We start from the raw sequence: 20,324 nt of genomic DNA on the forward strand, positions 1-20,324 counted from the left end.
CCTCTCGTAGTTAAGAAAAAAAAGTGTCTTTACACTACAGATAAAGGGCTGGTATCCAAGATCTATAAAGAACTTCTCAAACCCAACACCCAAGTCAAGTCAAAAAGTGTGCAGAAGATATGAAAAGACACTTCTCTGAAGAAGACATACAAATGGCTAACAGACACATGAAAAAATGTTCATCATCATTAGCCATCAGGGAAATCCAAATCAAAACCACACTGAGATACCACCTTACACCAGTTAGAATGGCAAAAATGGACAGGGAAAGAAACAACAAATGTTGGAGAGGCTGTGGAGAAAGGGGAACCCTCTTACACTGTTGGTGGGAATGCAAGTTGGTACAGCCACTTTGGAAAACAGTGTGGAGGTTCCTCAAAAATTTAAAAATAGAGCTACCCTATGACCCAGCAATTGCACTCCTGGGTATTTACCCCAAAGACACAGAGGTAGTGAAAAGAAGGGCCATATGCACCCCAGTGTTCATAGCAGCAATGTCCTCAATAGCCAAACTGTGGAAAGAGCTGCGATGCCCTTCAACAGATGAATGGATAAAGAAGATGTGGTCCATATATACAATGGAATATTACTCAGCCATCAGGAAGGATGAATACCCAACTTTTCCATCAACATGGATGGGACTAGAGGAGATTATGTTAAGTGAAATAAGTCAAGCAGAGAAAGTCAATTATCACATGGTTTCACTTATTTGTGGAACATAAGGAATAGCATGGAGGACATTAGGAGAAGGAAGGGAAAAATGCGGGGGGGGAATTGGAGGGAGAGATGAACCATGAGAGACTATGGACTCTGAGAAACAAACAGGGTTTTAGAGGGGAGGGGGGATGGGGGGATTGGTTAGCCTGGTGATGGGTATTAAGGAGGGCACGTACTGCATGGATCACTGTGTGTTATACGAAAACAATGGATTGTGGATCACCACATCAAAAACTAATGATGTATTGTATGGTGACTAACATAACATAATAAAATTTAAAAAAAAAGTGTCTAATCCCCTACTAGTATATGTCTCACTTGGGTACTCTACTTGGTCTTCTGTGTCAGCTAACTCACAGATCAGTATTATTTGAGTGGGGAACAAAGATCAACAGGCTGTATTGGAAGCTGTCCAGCAAGCCATGGCATACTCTTTTTTTTTTTTTTTTAAAGATTTTATTTTATTTATTTGACAGAGAGAGACAGCTAGAGAGGGAACACAAGCAGGGGGAGTGGGAGAGGGAGAAGCAGGCTCCCGGCCGAGCAGGGAGCCCGATGCGGGGCTCGATCCCAGGACCCTGGGATCATGACCCGAGCCGAAGGCAGACGCTTAACGACTGAGCCACCCAGGCGCCCCAATGGCATACTCTTTACCTTTGGGAATCCACAATCATAAATACTCCTCTGACCTAGAAGTCACCGTGATTGATGATTTTTTTTTTTCTATTGCATCCATCCTCTGGCAAAGAGAGGCAGCTTATAGCTGGAGGTGGCCCTTGAGGTTCTGACTTGTTTCCTCTCTAATGCAACTACCACGTATACCCCTTTTGAAAAACAATTATTAGCTTGCTACTAGGATGCTGTCAAACTGAACAATTGACCCATGGAGGCCTTGTGACTTTCCAGCCTGATATTCTCATTTTGGGGTGAATCAGCTCAGACTCAACTATTAAGAAGGTGTGAAGAGCTCAACAAGTCCTCTTATCAAATAGAAATGGCATATTCAAGAATGTAACTAACCTGGCCCAGTGGCATTTTGGCTTTGCATGAAAAAGTATCAGCTACACCCTAATTTGCTGACTGAAGCAGAGCTGCTAGTTCAATGGGGCTCTCTAGTTACAAGGGTTCCCATAAGTGTCTGGGCATGGTCCATTGATGGTTTGGCTAAGCTGAAACCCTCCACTAGGCTGCTCCAGCTGTTTAACCTCAGCACCAGCTATGGAACTGAAAACTCAGTGGACATGAGTAAGCAGTCAGCAGATGGTTCAGTCAGCAGCCATGATTTGTTTCCATACTTTATAGTCCCTAAAATGGGTTTCTTTACCCACCAGTCTGTAGTTTTCTAAGTGACAGACCAAACATACAGGATATTTGCAATAGCCTCAGTCATTAGAAATATAGCAAGGGAGTGGTGATGTCACCAAGATGGCAACCTAGGTTGTTTCTGACTTGGCTTCCCCTCATAATAACAGCTAGCATCTATTTGAAAACAGGACACCACTGGGAAAATCCTAGAACATAGGGGTAAGGCCGAAGCGTCCTCCTCCACCATGGAGATGAAGACAGACTGCATTAGAAGGATAAGAGATGTGGCTACATGTTGACTGCATTGCCCCTCCCCTAGGCCAGTGCATCACCATGAAGAGAGGTCTCCCCTGAACCTCTAGTTCCTCTAGTGGGAAAAGAGAACCCAGGGGGGCAATCAGGAACCCTCCAGTATTGTGGGAACTTTTACTCTGATGTTGCACCACAAAGATTTCAGGGGAATCTGTGGAGTTCAACCATTGGCAGTCTGACTTGCAACATCCAGCACATGGATTTTGGCAGACTGAGTGCCCAAGTAGTAGTCCCAACTAGTGGTTTTGCTCATCTGCAGAACCAAGTCTGTAGCATGTTCTCATCAGGGAGCTCTTTGGGGTGCAGACCTGCCTGATCAGATCCTCAAATGAGGAGTTTTGCCAGCCCTGGATCCTGGTTTGCCCATGCCAAGACAAGGTGTGAGTCACAGCCCCACCTGCTGTGGAGAGTGCCTTCCAGCACCAACTGACCAGATAGGCTGGTGACCCGTGGTGCTCAAGCTAAGAGGTAGGTGGGCAGAGCTGATCACCCCAAGAAAAAGGCTGGTACTGGGCATGGAGGCTTCGCATGCTATACACAGAAAGGGGAATTAATTCATAGCCCAGGCTGTGGGTGGAGAGATCCTGTTTGGGAAATTTAGAGTAGCCTGGAATGTCCCCTTTTCTTCCCACCCAAACAAGGGGCTGAGACATAGGCCCACCCACTATGGAGTATTCCTTCTAGCTTCATCTAACTAGAAGGGCAAACAACAACTCCTGGAAGCTGTGCAGCCCAGGGGTACTTGAGCTAAGATGAAGGTGGATCTGATAGTTTGCAGAGCAAAGCCAGTGGCCCTATTTGGCCAGGAAATTTGAGGTGTGGGTCGGCTTAAGACAACAAAAGCTTTATCAGCTTTAGAGTTACTTCTTTTTTTTTTTTAAGATTTTTTTAAAATTATTTTTATTTATTCATGAGAGACAGAGAGAGAGAGAGAGAGAGAGAGAGAGGCAGAGGGAGAAGTAGGCTCCCAAGGAGCAGGGAGCCCGATGCGGGACTCGATCCCAGAACCCTGGGATCATGACCTGAGCCGAAGGCAGATGCTTAACCATCTGAGCCACCCAGGCACCCAGAGTTACTTCTTTTTTTAAATTAAAAATTTTGACTTAAAGATTTTACCTATTTGAGAGAGAGAACAAGAGAGTGTATACAAGCAGGATGGGGGAAGGGGCAGAGGGAAAGGGAGAAGCAGACTTCCCGACAAGCAGAGAGCCCGATGTGGAGCTCCATCTCAGGACCCTGAGATCATGACCTGAGCCAAAGACAAACGTTTAACCAACTGAACCACCCAGGAACTCCTAGAATCACTCCTAGAAGCCTGGCCAAGGAATCTAATTTGTAGCCCTGCTCATTGCTTTATATAGCCATTAGCCTATCTGACCAGGAAAGCTAACCAGAATGCATGGACAGCTGCATAGCCCATTCAACAGCCCTATGTACAGGAGCTCTCAAACAGTGAGCATAGCCTGTGGCTTCCCTTATCTGCAAGCAAAATCAGTTGTCACACCTGACCAGGGAATTCATTGCACACAACTGATTCAGACCCCTAAACAATGAGTTGTACAGGTCAGGGAAGCTAATTCATAGTCCCATCTATTACTGAATATAGTGGGGCCCAGTCCTGACCATCTAGTAAGCCTGAGTAGAGAATCCAGGCACCACAGAGCCCATTCTTCAGCCTCAGTTGGGTAGGGAACCAAGAAAGCAGTTCTATCCAACTGTTCTCAGTCAGAGGCACAACCCCTATCCCTGTCTTCAGAGCCCGAACAGTTGGCTCACCCCAAAATTGAGCTTAATAGCAGGCCCCACCTCCCCAAGGTCATTACCTGCAGACACACCCAGACACACCCAAACTGAGCTGACTGGTGAAAAACTGTCTCTGTCTAAATAAACCTGTAAGTCTGGAAGAGGAGCCTGCTTACTTAAGTGTGCAGATACCAACATGAGGAATCACAGATCACAGAAAAGTCAGGTAAATATGATACCACCAAAGGAGTTGACCCTAAATAAATAGAAATCTATGAACTGACAAGAGTTCAGAATAATCCTCTTAAGGAAGTTTAGTGAACTATAAGAAAACATAGACAAGTAAGCAAAATAGGGAAAACAATGCATGAACAAAAAGAATTTGACAAGGAAATAGAAATGATAAAACAAAACAGAAATCCTAGTTGAGAAATAAAATAACTGAACTGTGGAACTCAATAGAGAGTTTCAAAAGTAGACTTGATCACGCAGAAGAATCAGCAACCTGGACTATAGGACTTTGGAAACTACTCCATGGGAAGATTAAAGAGAAAAAAGAATGAAAAAGAGTGAAGAAAACCTATGGGAATTATAGGGCACAGAAAAAAAAAACCCAACAATATTCACAATATAGGAATCTAGAAGGAGACAACAAAGAGACAGAAAGTATATTTAAAACAATAATAGCTAAAAATTTCCTGAACCTGAGGAGAGAAATGGACATCCAGGCCATGAGGCCCAAAGGATCCCAAATAGGTTGAACCTGAATAGGGGTACAACAAGACAAATTATAATTAAACTGTCTAAAGTCAAAGACAAAGAATTTTAAGAGCAATAAAGGAAAAGAGAAATGTTATATATAAGGGAACCCTCATAAGACTGTCAGCAGTTTCTCAACAGAAAAGTTTAATGTTTGGATGGCATTTTCAAAAATCAATGCAAAAATATTTCTGATTTTACCTCCCAAACATTTTACCTCCCACATTCTTCTGGTTCACATGCCTTTGTCAGGTAGTTTAGACACTGAATATAACCATTGTTAGAAAGTGATAAACCATTCTTGGCTGCTTCCTGGGTAATAATCAGAAAGAATGGGATAGGGAGTTATATAGACCTATTTTGTAAATTCGGGAGGCTTTTCTGATCATTGCTGGTTATTATGCTTCTTCCTTTCCTTACACAGCAACCTCAAGCTCACCTGATTAGTATAACCTCTGAGTAGCAGCCTGGCCAAAAGAAAGCCTAGGGAATTCAAAATTAATTCTGGTTCATTTACCTGGATTCTCTTGTTGGATTGACATGGTACTAGATTATAAAGATAATGACCACTTGGTTGAGTACACTGTTTGCTGAGTCTTCTTATAGTGGCCACTGTAGGTTTCTAGGATAGAATATTTTAGATTCTGGAAAATAAGGATGGATGGACAATAATGACCTTTTGTCTTTCAGAGCCATTCCTGGGACCTTCCTCTTGAAGGAAAATAACCTGGGGCTTCTCTTTGAAACTGTTCCAAGCCAAATGGCTGACTATGATTTGATTGCTTTGTCCCTTAACGTTACCAAGAAGTCTATCTGAAACAGGAGGTGATGGCCTCAATTTCAGCACCTCCTATACAAAACAACTTCAATATCTCCAAATATCTTCTCTACCTCCATTTCTATAACAGTTACTCAGCAATTCTGTTGGGATTTTTTCATATGGTTAGGTTCAGGACCCTGTGGGGGGAGGGGGAGCAAGGTTGAGGTCAATACTACCTCATCTTGTTGTTTGGGATCTTATAGATAGCAGCCTTAATTAAATGCTCTGTGAGACAAATTGAATGTATTTGGTCCCAGCCCCTGTTAGATTTATCAGAATAGTTGATGGATTGGTATGCTCATGGGACAGTTCACTACAAGCCAAATGTAGAAATGAAGGGCGGGTATTATTGGGAGGCAATTGTCCTTGTGTTTCTTACATTTGTGTACATCTAGTGGGGAGAGACAATGACTGCCTTTGTCCTCGATTATTTTTTCAAGGATGTTTGTGTAGTGAACTGCAATGGACATAGAGATAGTATTTATATCTAGAAGAAGAAGGCAGGTTTATTTACTATATAATACAGACAGTGACTTACTTTAGGGTAAAGGTAAAGGAGACTTATTACCCATTATGAAATATTTGGATTCCCTAAGCTTGGGGTTCCTCTGCTGTCATGTGCAAGTATTACCTGGCCTTCTTTACTTTGTCTTGTGGAAATTGAGGTTTGGGGAACCAGCATAAAAATAGTATTTTTGCTATTGCTATTGCTATGAATAATAAATTGTTTTTGTCTCCAGTGCTGGCATTCATGAAACTGTACTAGGCTAACATGTGACCTTGCAATTAGGGTTAAATTGCAGACTCGTCACAGTTCTTGAGAGTCTTGTGATTTCTTCTTTGACCCATGAGTTATTTAGAAGTGAGTTGTTTAATTTCTTTGTTTTTTGTTTTTTTGTTTTTTTTTTAAGAGGGGAGAGGGAGGAGAGAGAGAATCTCAAGCAGACTCCCCGCTGAGCATGGAGCCCTGCTCAGGGCTTGATCCCACAACCCTGAGATCACTACCTGAGCTGAAACCAAGAGTTGGGCGCTCAACCAATGGAGCCACCCAGGTGCCCCAGAGAGAGAATCTTAAGCAGGCTCTGTGCCCAGCAGAGAGCTGGATATGGGGCTCAATCTTACAACTCTGAAATCATGACCTGAGCTGAAATCAAAAGTTGTTCACTCAACCAACTGAGTCACCCAGGCACCCCTAGTTGTTTAATTTCTGATATGTGGGATTTCCCAAATTACATTGTTTATTGATTTCTATTTTGATTCCATCATGGCTGAAGGAAGTATTTTGTATGATATAAATCTTTTCAAAAAATTTTTAAAGACTTTATTTATTTGAGAGAGAGAGAGTGAGTGAGAGAGAGCAGGAGTGAGGGAGGGGAGGGGCAGAGGGAAAGGGAGAAGCACACTACATGCTGAGCAGGGAGCCTGACTGGGGACTGGATCCCAGGACCCTGGGATCATGGCCTGAGCCGAAGGCAGATGCTTAACCGACTGAGCCACCCAGGTGTCCCTCATTCCAAAATTTAAATGAGGAATTTATATAGAACTTTAGGAGAGCCTATGTTTTGAGTCCCTTATGCTTAGTCTGATCTGCTGTTCTATGGTCCTTTCTACAGCATGGTTGGTAAAAATAGGACAAATTTTAGAGTTACACAGTACTTGCCCCTCTACTTTCTCTAAATGATCTTGTTTTGACAATAAAAGTTGCATGTGGAAGCACCTATGGCTGGAGACGAGAGTGCAGGAAGAATGGTGGTTCCCTTTTAAATTTCCTCTGTCTTGCTGATACCAAGGCCAGATATGGTGATGAGAAAAACAGGGAGTAGAGGAGTCAGGACAGGGGTATGTGTAGGGTTGGAAGGAGAACCAGGAAAGGTAATATCTAGTTTACTTGGATCCATGTGGTATATGTTCTGGTCTCAGGGATTGGAAACTTTTGGGGAGAAGTGGAAGCAGTGAGCTTGGGCTGAAGGTTCCTGTGTGCCTTCATCCTACTGGAGACTAGACCTGTAGAGAAAATCTATGTAAAATAGCATCGCTAGCAGGAGGGAGAGGAAGGATGATCTTTGAGTCACTTTAACAGCTCAATGGAACAGAAAGGGACTATGGATTATAAATTAATACCCAGACCAAGGAACTTAGGAAGGTAATTAAAATACTGCACTAAGACTTCTGCTTTCTTTTGTGGCATATGAAGAGCTTAGAAGTCTTGCTTTGTCCTAACAGCAGCTTTTACAGCTGAACAAACTTAAAAATCAACAACTGTTCTTAGCTCTGTCAGAGAACTGAAATCATAGGAAAAACTATTGCCCCCAAAATAGAAGAGGCATATGGGCAGATACAGAGAATCCCAACTTACCTAAATGGAAATTCATGAGGAGCACCTTATCTAGGTATGTTTATTTCAGTTACTCTGTTTCCTTAACTTGCTCAGCTTATATATATATATATATATCTCAGATATCATCTCTTCTGAAGGCAGGGTCATTTCTGCTTGTTTGCTAATGTATCTCCAACTTCTAGAAGAGGCATGTAGAAGGCATTTAAAATACATTTTTGAGCAATTGAAGGAACAAAGAAAGGAAACTAAATTTCAGGGACATCTGTTTCCGTGTTGTATGAATCTGGACCTCCAGGTGTGCATATTCAAGGAATTCTTGGCCAAAGGCTTCCACACTCTTAGAGGCATCAGAAAAGCCTGTCACAGAAAACATTCACAAAACTGCTCCAAACCCCTTTCTTCTTCTTCCTGTAACCAAGCACAATTCCAGTTAAGAAAATAGAGTGGCTGACATCTATCTCCGTACAGATTGAAACTGTGTCTTGAAGTCTCAGTCAAAATCCCTGAAGAATGCAAAATCACCTCACAAAATCCCATCTTAGAAGGTTTACTTTAGAATACTAGGAATGGAAATGCTGGGTAATAAACTCACCTGACAACAAAGTTCTTTAGGCACCACACGCTGAGAAGACAGTACTGTGGAATCAAAAGATAGAGAACCTTGGGATTTACTGGTAATGAGGTACTGTGCTCTGCTGCTAGGGAAGCTGTCCTCCGTGTGACTAAGGACAGATGGCCTGGATGCCGCTAAGCACCCAGCCCTAACTGTTGGGTGATTTTCTTACTGACTGAGAAGTAGCTCAGTACCTCTTTGGGAAACAAAAAGATCCTAGCATCTGATATGTTACTGAATAAAAGCCCTCTTCCTGGAAAAAATCCTATTGCTTTTGGGAGCTTAGTGCTCTGTGTTTTGTAACTTAAAATTTTTTTTTAAAATGTCATTTGTTATATTTTTTTCTTAGTTAGCTCTGAAAAGACCTCACATTAACTATCTGGAGAGAAATATGGAAGCTTGTTTTATAACTATTTTGTGTTAGGAAGTTTTTTTTTTGGTTAATTAACATGCCTTATAAATAATTAAACATGTAGAAGACAGGGGATCTTTACTCTTGGCCTGTATTGTTACTAATTATTGATGGGATCTTGGGTGATTACCTTGTCCATTTGAAAACTTTGTTTCCTTTTTTTTTTAAAGACTTTATTTATTTATTTGACAGAGAGAGAGAGAGAGAGCACAAGCAGGTAGAGCGGCAGGCAGAGGGAGAAGCAGATTCCCCGCTGAGCAGAGAGCCCGACATGGGCCTTAATCCCAGGACCCTGGGATTGTGACCTGAGCCAAAGGTAGATACTTAGCTGACCGAGCCACCCAGGTACCCCCAAAGCTTTTTTTCTTAATCTGTAAAATGTGGGAATTAGGTAGCTCTAAGCCCCTCTGATAATTGCTCTTTTTATGAAACATGTAATTTTCCTCAGTTTTTTTTTGGTTTTTCAGAAATACTGTGGTTAATATATATTTAAAAAGCAAATCACGTTAAATGGTGAACACAAGAAATACAACTAAGTTAAAAAGGGGACAGTGCTGGCATTTAATATTTAACATTAAGTAAATATTGGATTTATACATTACTAATATTATGCTTGGTGGACTTCACCTTTATCATGGAAGAACTTTTTTTTTTTTTTAAGATTTTATTTATTAACTTGAGAGAGAGAGAGCATGAGCTGGGGAGAGGGGCAGAGGGAGAGGGAGAAGCAGACTCCCCACTGAGCAGAGAGCCCGATGCGGGGCTTAATCCCAGGACCCTGGGATCATGACCTGAGCCGAAGGCAGACGCTTAACTAACTGAGCCACCCAGGCATCCCTAGGAAGAACTTTTAAAATATTTAAAAGAAAATACTATAAAATCAGATTTAAACCCAAGTCATGGTAAATTTCTTTGTCTTATTTCACATTTCAGGGAGAGATTAATTACAAGGATCTTGGCCTACACCAGAGATTTAAAAATTCTATACAATAAAATGCCAATCAATAAAATAAAAAGAAATAATGAAATTAAAAAAAATCATTTTGCCACCATATGGTAATTGATTCAGACAAGAATGATCAATGGCTGCTAAAATTTGGGTGAAAGTTTTATAACAGTATTTAAACAGTTCCAAAATTTCTCCCTAGAATTTATTTACTAATTTCAAAGGAAAAATAGTGACCATTGGAGAAGGATCCCATTTTAGCCAAGTTTTCAAAGCTAACCTGACTAGTACTGAAACAACTGATAGCTATTGGTTATTCTTGCCAAAAAGGCATGACCTGAATCTAACGACAAAGCTTCTTAAAAAACCAAATTAAGGGACATTCTGTAAAAGTGACCATCCTTTTCAAAAATGTCAATGTCATTGAAACATCACCTGTTTATAGAATGTCCTTTTTCTTTGGAATTGTATTTAAAGACGTTAGAGGTAAAGAGACAAGTTATCTATGGTAAACTCTTAAATGATTATATATCTGAGGGGAATGGTGAAACAAAGGTGATACAATGTTAACAATTGGTGAATCTGGTTGAAGGCTATATGGGAATTATGTTTTACTATGCTTGCAACTTTTTTGTAAGTGTGAACTTCTTAAAAATAAAAATAGCACCTACACCCACACCTTCCAAATAGATATGTTATTCACTTGTTTATTAAAGGTATTTATTCTACCTTTGATATCTACATTTACATTGTAGGTCTTGATATTTAGTTAATCATCAAGTGATACTGGTCCAAATATCCAATTTTATCTAAACTCTATTTAATTGAAATTTTACAATGGACACAATCTAAAATCTCTATCTTTTGATAAATATTGGAAGAGATTAATTTAGTAACTTGTTTTGGAAAGATTAGAGAGAACATATTTGGATCAATTGTCACATTAAAAAGGATAAATATATGTAATAATTTTTTTGTTTGAAATGAAATTTACCTTTATTTGTGCATTGTCTCAGTGAATTCTGTATGAAAAACAATGATCAAAGGTTGAAAATGCCACATTCTTTCTCATCTATTTTTTTTCTTATTTCCACAAGTTTACTGACTACATTTGATGAACTGAAAACTTATGTATTTAACAATTTGCTATTAATATCAAGATATCTTTCTAAATTGATATAGGGGTTTGATATTAGAATAATAGGAAATTTGTTTCAAAATTAACTTATAAACGATATCTCTCCTCTGCATATCTTCCTTAAAATACATGTAAAGCCAGAAAAGCAAAAATATTCAAGAAAGAGGAAAATGTAAAAACTGTAAGATATTATCTTTGGTGACATGTTATGCACCTATTTGTTATTTCACCATTTACTGACTTGCAGGAGATGACAAAATATGTGTCTAGTGTGGGTTCCTGAGCCTTACCTGGCATTTCATATAGCATTGGAAGTTTGTGATGGAACTGCCCAGTCTGGCCCAATTTTATGTGACCAGATATGTATATTTGGTCTATACAAAAAGGACTCTTTTTCCTAATCAATGATGTATTTAAGAAAGATTCAAATATATGGCCAGAGGATTTTTCCCCAGGGTATGTTTTTTAAAAAGAGAGAGAGAGAGACTAGCATCAGAAATTGGCAAATTAGAGATCTTCAAAGCATAACACTTTTTTTCTGTGTACTTGATATATAAAAAATGAAGTGAAATTCTATCTTATTGCAATAAATTATAATAAATTAACTTTGCTTGATTAAGCTTTGGTGATATTTTTAGGAACTCAATGATGTGGAATTTCTACCAAGGTTCATGTCAGAAGCCCTCATTGCCATATCCAAGACTCTTCAACTCCAAAACAGTATGTTCCATGGAGCTTCTTAATATCTTGCTTGTGGGTATCTCTGATCATAGTAGTGGGATGAGGTTCACCTTGGGTCTGACCTATGATTTGCTCTTTGTTGTGCTCTCAAATGCTAAATTAATTTTGTCTCCTAGGAAATTAGATCTCTTTTAAGGATCATGTGATTATGTGACCAGATGTGAAATATGAGATCTGTTCTTCAAGTCAGTCCTAGGGACCTGGGGAATTCAGGTTTCTCCTTAGAATGGCATCCTTTGGATGCATTTTGTCTTTGTCACTTATCAAAAACCTGATGAAAACTGTTCCTATGCTTGTCTTATTTTGTCCATGAGAGTCTAGTTCTAGACCGGAGTAGACTAGACCAAACCTGTCATCTGCTGGGAAATGCATATTTCTCAGGTTGTAATGGTAAGCAGCCCAACATTTCGGTTGAGGAGACACAAGGTATGAGATGTGCAAGCAATATGTTCAACTGTTTTTTGCCTAGAATATGACCTCTTTTCAGAGGTAAAATCAGCCCTGACAGCAGAACTTAATCACACTCACCAAAGCTTGACAGTTACCAAGTGATAATCATAGTTAATATATACACTGATACGCAGTATGCCTTTGGAGCTGTCCATAGTTTGGGAATGCTGTAAAAATGAGAGACTTTCCTCTGTAGAAATCTCAATTTAAAATGATCAACCCATTTAACTTTTAAGCGTTTTAATGCTTTCTACAAAAGTGACAATAAATGTGGATCCATACAAAAAGGCAGAACATTGAGGCTAAATTAAGAAGTGCCCTACCTGATGACTAATTATATTTGACAGGCAGCCCTCAGTAAAATAGTGGTCCATTTAGAACCCCAAGAAGCTAATTATTTAGACAGATTCAAAGAGGCCACTATAAAATGCCAGCAATTGGCTCCCAATTTTAAGGCGTTATTCAGAAAAAATCTGGTAGGAAATTGCACAAGGATGATGTGTAACCCTGTACGTCTTTCAGAACAAGTGCTCTGTGATGCCAGACATCACAAAGATATTCCCACAGAGAGAACTCAGTGGCCAGTATACTCAAGCAACCATTGATGGGAAACAATTATAGAAGTGGTGAGGGGTCTTTTGTGCATGTCTTAAAATATTAAGTGTTCTTGTTGTCAGTATTTGTCAAATATTGACAATTTTGTTGTCAAAATTACAATATCGTGTAATCAGAGTTCCAGATAAAACCAAATGAGGCTATCAACACTGGTACATTTTAGATAGAACTTGAAGATGTATTATTGTCTCATACAGCTCAGTGTGGGAATGCACAATGGGAAAAAGAAAAGAAAGAAAATATATAAAGTGTATATTTTTATTAAACTAATTAAAATTTTATATGTGTACACTCATAATTTAAAAGTTAAGACATAATTAAAAAAAAATCTGTCCTCAGTCACACTCCCATATGCTCCTGATTCCTTCTCCCAGAGGAAATGACATTCTGTTCTTTTCAGACTTTGTCTCCATATTTTAAATGATAAAATTTTATTGTTCTTTTAAAACATTTTTAGTTTAAATATCAAAATATTTAGCTAAAGAAATTAACTCTTTTATATGCACCCATTCCGCCCCCCCCCCCGTTTTTCTCTCTTCCCATCTTCTGAGTGTAGTTCTGTCACAGTTGATTAAATCAATATTTAGTTTCTACATTATTACTATCTTTTAAATATGATTCTTGGCTGGGCAATTTATTGTGCTCATATTTTTTCTTGTCTTTTTAAAATTTTTCTAAATTTTTCGTGTACCTATGACATTCATTCCCAAATATTCGGGCAGCGCTTCAATATCCTCTCCCTATATTTAAACAGCATTTTTTTTTGGTTTCTTTGTTTCTTTTTCTTTTTTTCCTTTTTGATACTTCTTAGAGACCCCCATCCTTCTGCTCCAATTTACACTGGTTGCTTTCTATCCTACTTCACAACTGGAGTCCTGAGGTTTCCCTTCTTAACCATCCTGGGAATCCCCTTTACATTTTTCCTTTGTTGGATGTTCTGTGTCCTGGATATGTTTTATTTTTTTCTTGGTTTATCCTCTGCTGGAGCATATATCTTACAGGAGCTTCTTCTTCTTTTTTTTTTTTTTTTAAGATTTTATTTATTTATTTGACAGAGAGAGACACAGCAGGAGAGAGAACACAAGCAGGGGGAGTGTGAGAGGGAGAAGCAGGCTTCCCGCTGAGCAGGGAGCCCGATGCGGGGCTCGATGCAGGGCTCGATGCAGGGCTCGATGCAGGGCTCGATCCCAGGAGCCTGGGATCATGACCTGAGCCGAAGGCAGACACTTAATGAGTGAGCCACCCAGGCGCCCCTTACAGGAGCTTCTTGAGAAGGGTTGTAACTTTACTAGTGCCATCAATTTTTGAGATGTTCTGATGTTCATCTTCTTACTGGTTCCCCTTCCTTAACTTTTAGTTTTCTCTAATGATGATGTCAGTTACTATCCACCCTTCTCCTTTTTAACTTCCAAAATTTTGTTACATCTCTTACCTGCTGAGGTTTCCTATCCTATTTTATTTATCCTTCTACGTCTATGCATATTTTATTCTTCTCCTGTCATTTTAGTGGGGTTTTAGGAGGGAGTAGATAGCAGCATATTTGTTCAATATACTACATCAAACAGAGATCTCTCATCAAAGTTTTAGTTACCAAAAATTCTAGAATGACTAATACAATGTCTATGAGGTAAAGGGCAGAGGAAGCTCAAGAGAAAAAAGTTATTCAAGTGGCCAGTTGATGCATTAAATTGCTACTGCCAGATGGAGATTATGCATTTCTCACTGTTAAGTATATTATGGGCTTTTTTTTTTTTTTTTTTTGGCCTTACTTCATTTTAAGCTTCACTAAACAATATGGACACTAGATGGCTCTATAAAAGCACATATATTCAGAATATTCCATTTGGTTCAAGAATTTGAAGGCGTCATAAAATCTTTGATAACAAATGAAAATTATTTTTAGTTTTAAGAAAATGAGTTTAAAACCACCACTAGCTATTAAAGAGTGAATTCAGAAATTTGTAAATTTTCTAAGTGGCATTTGTTACCAATAAATATTTGTCAAATATCTGCCAAATGCCAGGTACTATGAGAAGTAATGGGGCTCTGGGGATACGTAAGATAGACATGGCCTTGTCCATAAGGAATTTACTGGCAACAAAAATTCAGAAATGAAATAAATAATTACAAATGATAAATTAAACAATTTCAAATATGCAAAATTTTGTGAAAAAGTATAAGACGCTATTTGGAATATATATCAGTTTACCTAACTTAGACTGGGTCAAGGAAGGCTTTGCTGAGAAGGTGAGGCTCAAGCTGAAGTCTGAAGGATGAATAGACTGTTAAAGCAGTTGGCTGAAAGATGTGTTTTCTAGCAGAGGAATGGCATAATTAAGGCCCCAACGACAGGGGAGAGAACACAGAATGTGGCCAAGCTGCCACTTCAGGAGCAGAAGTGGGCAGGGGGAGAGTGGGACAAGATGAAGCTGGGGAGATCCACAGAGGAAAATTATGTAAGGTCCTGGATTTCATACTGAGTCTAGGAGAGGCGAGAAGCCATGAAGTGTTCTAAGCACACTAATCATATGACTGAATTTACATTTTTAACAGATAACTCTTGTTACCCTGTGCAACATAATATGGATTCAATTTTGTAAAGTTTCCAACTTTTCTCAAGTTGTTCAAATCACTGGATTGATAATGGTCACCAAGAATAACTGAAATCAGTGTATAGGAGCAGTGGCTTTGAGGATCTAACCTAGAGGACAGATGTTCCCAAAATGAAACAATCAAAGGAAACTTTAGAAGAGAAATATGTATGAATGTATGAATATATAATGTATGTGTATATATATATATAGAGAGAGAGAACCTCAGATAAATGGTCACAGTCAATATGACCTATATTATAGTGATTTTATTTTTTCTGCTATTACTTTATCTTCCACTGATACTTGGTTTGGATTATATCATGAAGTGTGAAGGGACAGATATTGAGTTACACAGACATAACTTTGCCTACTTTGGGTCACTTCTTTTATATTATGAGTGACCTAATATTGTCCTCTGCTGTGTGTTTGTACTAGTTTAGCCTTTATCCTTTGAGCCTTCATGGGGTCTAATTGAACAGCCCAAGCATTAAGAACACATTATAGAATTTTCATAGAATTTTTAGAGTCGGAAACGATATTAGTGATCATATTTTTGTGTGTTTCACACTGTTTTGTGGAATCTTAAGTAGTTCCTTTAGGGTGTCTCAGGATTTCCTGGGAAGTAGATGAAGGTTCAAGCTGGCAATGCTCTGCCCATCCTTCCCCTTTAACTGGAGAAGCCCTGCTTATCTGTTGAACTTTTGTGCAATATTTTCTTTGAAGAGAGCTTTGTGTCATTGCAAAGTTGGGAAAGCTCTGATCTTGTCCAAATACTCATTTTCATGGGTGGACACTGAGGACAAGTGTTGTAAACAGATTTTTCCAGGTCCTAATGAAAGAAATAAGATGTGGCCTTAGACATCTAGTGCAAGAAAATCACTAATTTTATTCCCTACACGAATATGCTGGTGTGTAAATTAATTTATGTGAGTTGTTTTAAAGAGAAAGCCCAGCTATTTTAAAAATAGAGTTCCCAGAGAAGACTGAAATTAAGAGTTATACAGTGGGCTCATGAAAGAAAAAAAACATTGTACCAGTGTGTGCTAAAGTAGTTTTCTTTTTTAAATTGTACTGCTTTGTTTAGGTCTATGATTAGGTATAATAGCATTTACCATAGTCCCTTACAGGTAAATGGATGTCCAATTTTTTTTTCTGGTTCTTTTTAGAAGTATTTAGAAGGAAGATGCACAGGAATTAGTAGAGAAGAAGTAGCAAAATATTTCTCAGTTAAGAATTGGCAAAAGAGGGGCGCCTGGGTGGCTCAGTCGTTAAGCGTCTGCCTTTGGCTCAGGTCATGATCCCAGGGTCCTGGGATCGAGCCCCGCATCGGGCTCCCTGCTCGGCGGGAAGCCTGCTTCTCCCTCTCCCACTCCCCCTGCTTGTGTTCCTGCTCTCGCTAACTCTTAAAATCTTAAAAAAAAAAAAAAAAGAATTGGCAAAAGAATTAAGTGTAGCCCCCAGTTAGTGCACTGTATCATTTTAAAGTCACAATGTGAATATAAGGACATCGCTACCATTTTCAGGTCAGTAAGACCTAAAGATTCAAATGCTGGAATAACAGGACAAATACTCATTTTTTTTTTTTCTAGGAGAAAACGGATTTCTTTTTGGTAGTTTTAAGAGTCTGGTTAAGAGTATCATGAAATTATCAGTGGAGATATCCTGTGCGTAGGAGTGATAATCACAGTATTTAACCATGATGGGATGTGGACTTAAAACAATCAGAAAGGTTGCTGACAATTGGGCTTCATTTAATATTTATATGAGCAAGGTTTGGGGGATCCCCTGCCATGTCAGATATTATCCTTCAGTAATAGGATTGGCTAGGAGGAATGGATGAGGAACTTAGGGTAGTAACCATTTACTAGTAGAATAAAAATATTTCAATGTACTGGTGTGTTCTGGCTGAGATTTAGCCCTTGTTATGGGAATAGTTTCTTTGCAAAATGCTGTGCTGGAAATTTATCTGGATCTACCACATTTGTTTCTTAAATGTCTCCCCTTAGCCATTTGTGAATTCATGGATTTGCTCTTCAGATTCAGATGTCACTCTGACTCATGATCTCATCTTTGCCCCTCCCTACATCTACTGATATTTTAGGATTTGGTGGATCAACTGTTTCTGCTATTCCTGGTGACTAACCTCAGTTTATTGATTGTTGATTATTTTGCTATAATTTTGGCAGTTCAAAGGATGCTATTACATTATTCAATGTAAGATGAGGAAAATATAGAGCGAGCATAGGGATCTTTGAAAGTTAAAAGATGCAATTCATGCAATTAAGTCAGATGCAATTAATATTTATGCTTTGGTAAAATACTTAAGTGATTTGGGAGACAGTAAGTGGTCATAAATTTAGACATTTCTAAAAAAAAGATTTGATAAACCTCTTGAGTTAAATAAAACTTTAATTAATGATTGTTTAATTAATTTAAGGGTACTCAAAACTATATTTAGTTACAGGATTATTTTCAGCCTTGCTTTAATGAAACACTTCCCAACTTACCTGATCATAAAAATCGTGTGTGGTGCTTATTAAAAAATACTTATTTCCAGGTCCCTTTTCATACCTACTGAATGAGATTTTCCAGGGGAGAACCTGGAAATGTGAATTTCAAAAAGTACCCCCAATTAAATCTTATGAATAATGTATTTGGGAGACACCATTCTACTTTGTAGATCATATTGTTTTAAGTCAATGTTGAAGAGCGATCAGAATATTTAGTAGGATAAGCAGAAAAAATACTAGTCACTAAACTCAGAGAAGTAATATTTTTATAGAAAATGAATTAGTGCCATATCAGTACATTATAATGGTATAGGAAAAAATTGCAAAAGACTTAGAAATGGACAAAAGGATTATTGGATGTCTTCAATGGAAAATTAGCATTGTCTAACACACACTTCCAGGTTATATATTGTAGATCAAAAGCTATTTTACAACTCTGTAAGTAGTAGAATATTGCTTATGATTAAATGATTCTTTTCTGTAGAAAGACAAATTGTGTCCCATGCAGATGTAGTTAGTTATTGTCCTATTGGTATTGGCCAATTTTTTGTGTTTTAAGCAGATCTATTATTTCAACATTTCTGGTTCCTATCTATCTATCTATCTATCTATCTATCTATCTATCTATCTATCTATCTATCTATCATCTATCTATCTATCATCTATCTATCTATCTATCTATCTATCTATCTATCTATCTATCTATCATCTATGTATCTACCATTTCCTCTCCCTGCTCTTTGGAATATACTTCAAACAGTTTGTAACATCATATTGTTTTTCTCAAGAATTAATGAGTCTAATATCTTTGTGACATCTTTATTTAATATTTATATGACATTCATAATTATACTCTAAAAATTTTCAGTGGACAGTATGCTATCCACATCTTATTTATCCCCCCTGAAAAGGACAAGAACCAAGCCATTAGTTTCTCTAATATTGCTTTTCCACAGGTATCATGTATTCAAAGAGTGTGCATAGTACCTGGTTGAAATTAATCAACCACCCTAGAGCTTGCTTTTTAAAAAGCACATCTAGCGACAGATGAATGGATAAAGATGTGGTATATATATATAATGGAATATTACTCAGCCATCAAAAGGATGAAATCTTACCATTTACATCGACATGGATGGAACTGGAGGGTATTATGCTGAGCGAAATAAGTCAATTGAGAAAGACAATTATCATATGGTTTCACTCATATGTGGAATATAAGTAACAGCGCAGAAGATCATAGGGGAAGGGAGGGAAAACTGGGAAGAAATCAGAGAGGGAGACAAACCATGAGAGACTCTTAATTATAGGAAACAAACTGAGGGTTGCTGGAGGGGGGGATGGGGTAACTGGGTGATGGGCATTAAGGATGGCACGTAATGTGCTGAGTACTGGGTTTTATATGCAACCAATGAATAACAGAACCCTGCATCTGCAACTAATGATGTACTATATGTTGGCTAATTGAGTTTAAATTAAAAAAGAAGAAAAAAGCACATCTAGTGTTAAGAATTTTAAGGGAAAAACGGTTTCTAGGGGCAAGTCTAGTCTAGTGATTTTCTCCAATATAACAGACAACATGACACGTGGCAGTTTTCAGAGCAGGAGGATCACCATTAGGGTACTGCAAGGAAATCTAAACTGGGTTTCCTAACATTTGTCTCTGTTTCCTGACCTGGAAGAGAAAAGCTCTAACATGTGCCCTGATCTGGGTTGTCCAAGAATAGCTGATGCAACCCTGATTCCAGGTAGTGTAGTCTCTCCCATAGGACATTTTGCTCATTCTTCATGAGTTTAGTTCTTCAGCTTGCTTATGAGGGAGATATAGGACATTTTTCCTGGGTTTCAGTGACTCAGAGTAGAGGCAGACACATAAACTTATTATGATATTAGTAACAGAGGAGGGTACAGCTACACAGTTACCATAGAAATGCCATTACATGGGCAAGGGAAGTTAGGAAAAAATAACAGAAAAGGTAACATTTAAATATGGTCATACATTTTTCTCTGGAGTAGAATATTATTTAGTTTTTTAATTACAAAAATAGTACATGAATACATTCTAAATTTTAAAAGGCCAAAGATTGAAGCAAGGTCTTTAAGGATGAATTAGGGAGGTAGATGAATCCATGAGTAGGAGGCGAGTTTGGAGGGAGCAGGACACACCAGGGAGTAGAAATGTGCAAACAACGTGGAGATGTAGGAGACTGTGGTATATTTGGGAAATATAAGAAAGTATATGACTGGATATGAGATTACAAAGAAGGTTGAGTCAAGGTTATAAAGAATTTTGTATATTATATTTAGATGT

General features: G+C 38.4%; 1 long non-coding RNA gene across 2 annotated transcripts in view; it reads left to right on the forward strand.

Moving 5' to 3' along the window:
• Positions 1-20,324, forward strand: part of LOC123858937 (uncharacterized) — a 147,094-nt gene that overhangs the window by 38,969 nt on the left and 87,801 nt on the right. The window contains exon 3 of one of the 2 annotated variants that reach the window (XR_010410617.1): positions 11,742-12,405. The exons of the other annotated variant lie outside the window; for it this stretch is intronic. This is a non-coding gene — a long non-coding RNA (uncharacterized LOC123858937). Of the gene's footprint in view, positions 1-11,741; positions 12,406-20,324 lie in introns of those variants that run through there. 2 annotated transcript variants of the gene reach the window in all.

Source organism: Mirounga angustirostris, unplaced genomic scaffold, assembly GCF_029215605.1.
Source record: "Mirounga angustirostris isolate CCGP_5_RB_7025 unplaced genomic scaffold, mMirAng1.0.hap1 SCAF_4, whole genome shotgun sequence".
NCBI lineage: Eukaryota > Metazoa > Chordata > Mammalia > Carnivora > Phocidae > Mirounga > Mirounga angustirostris.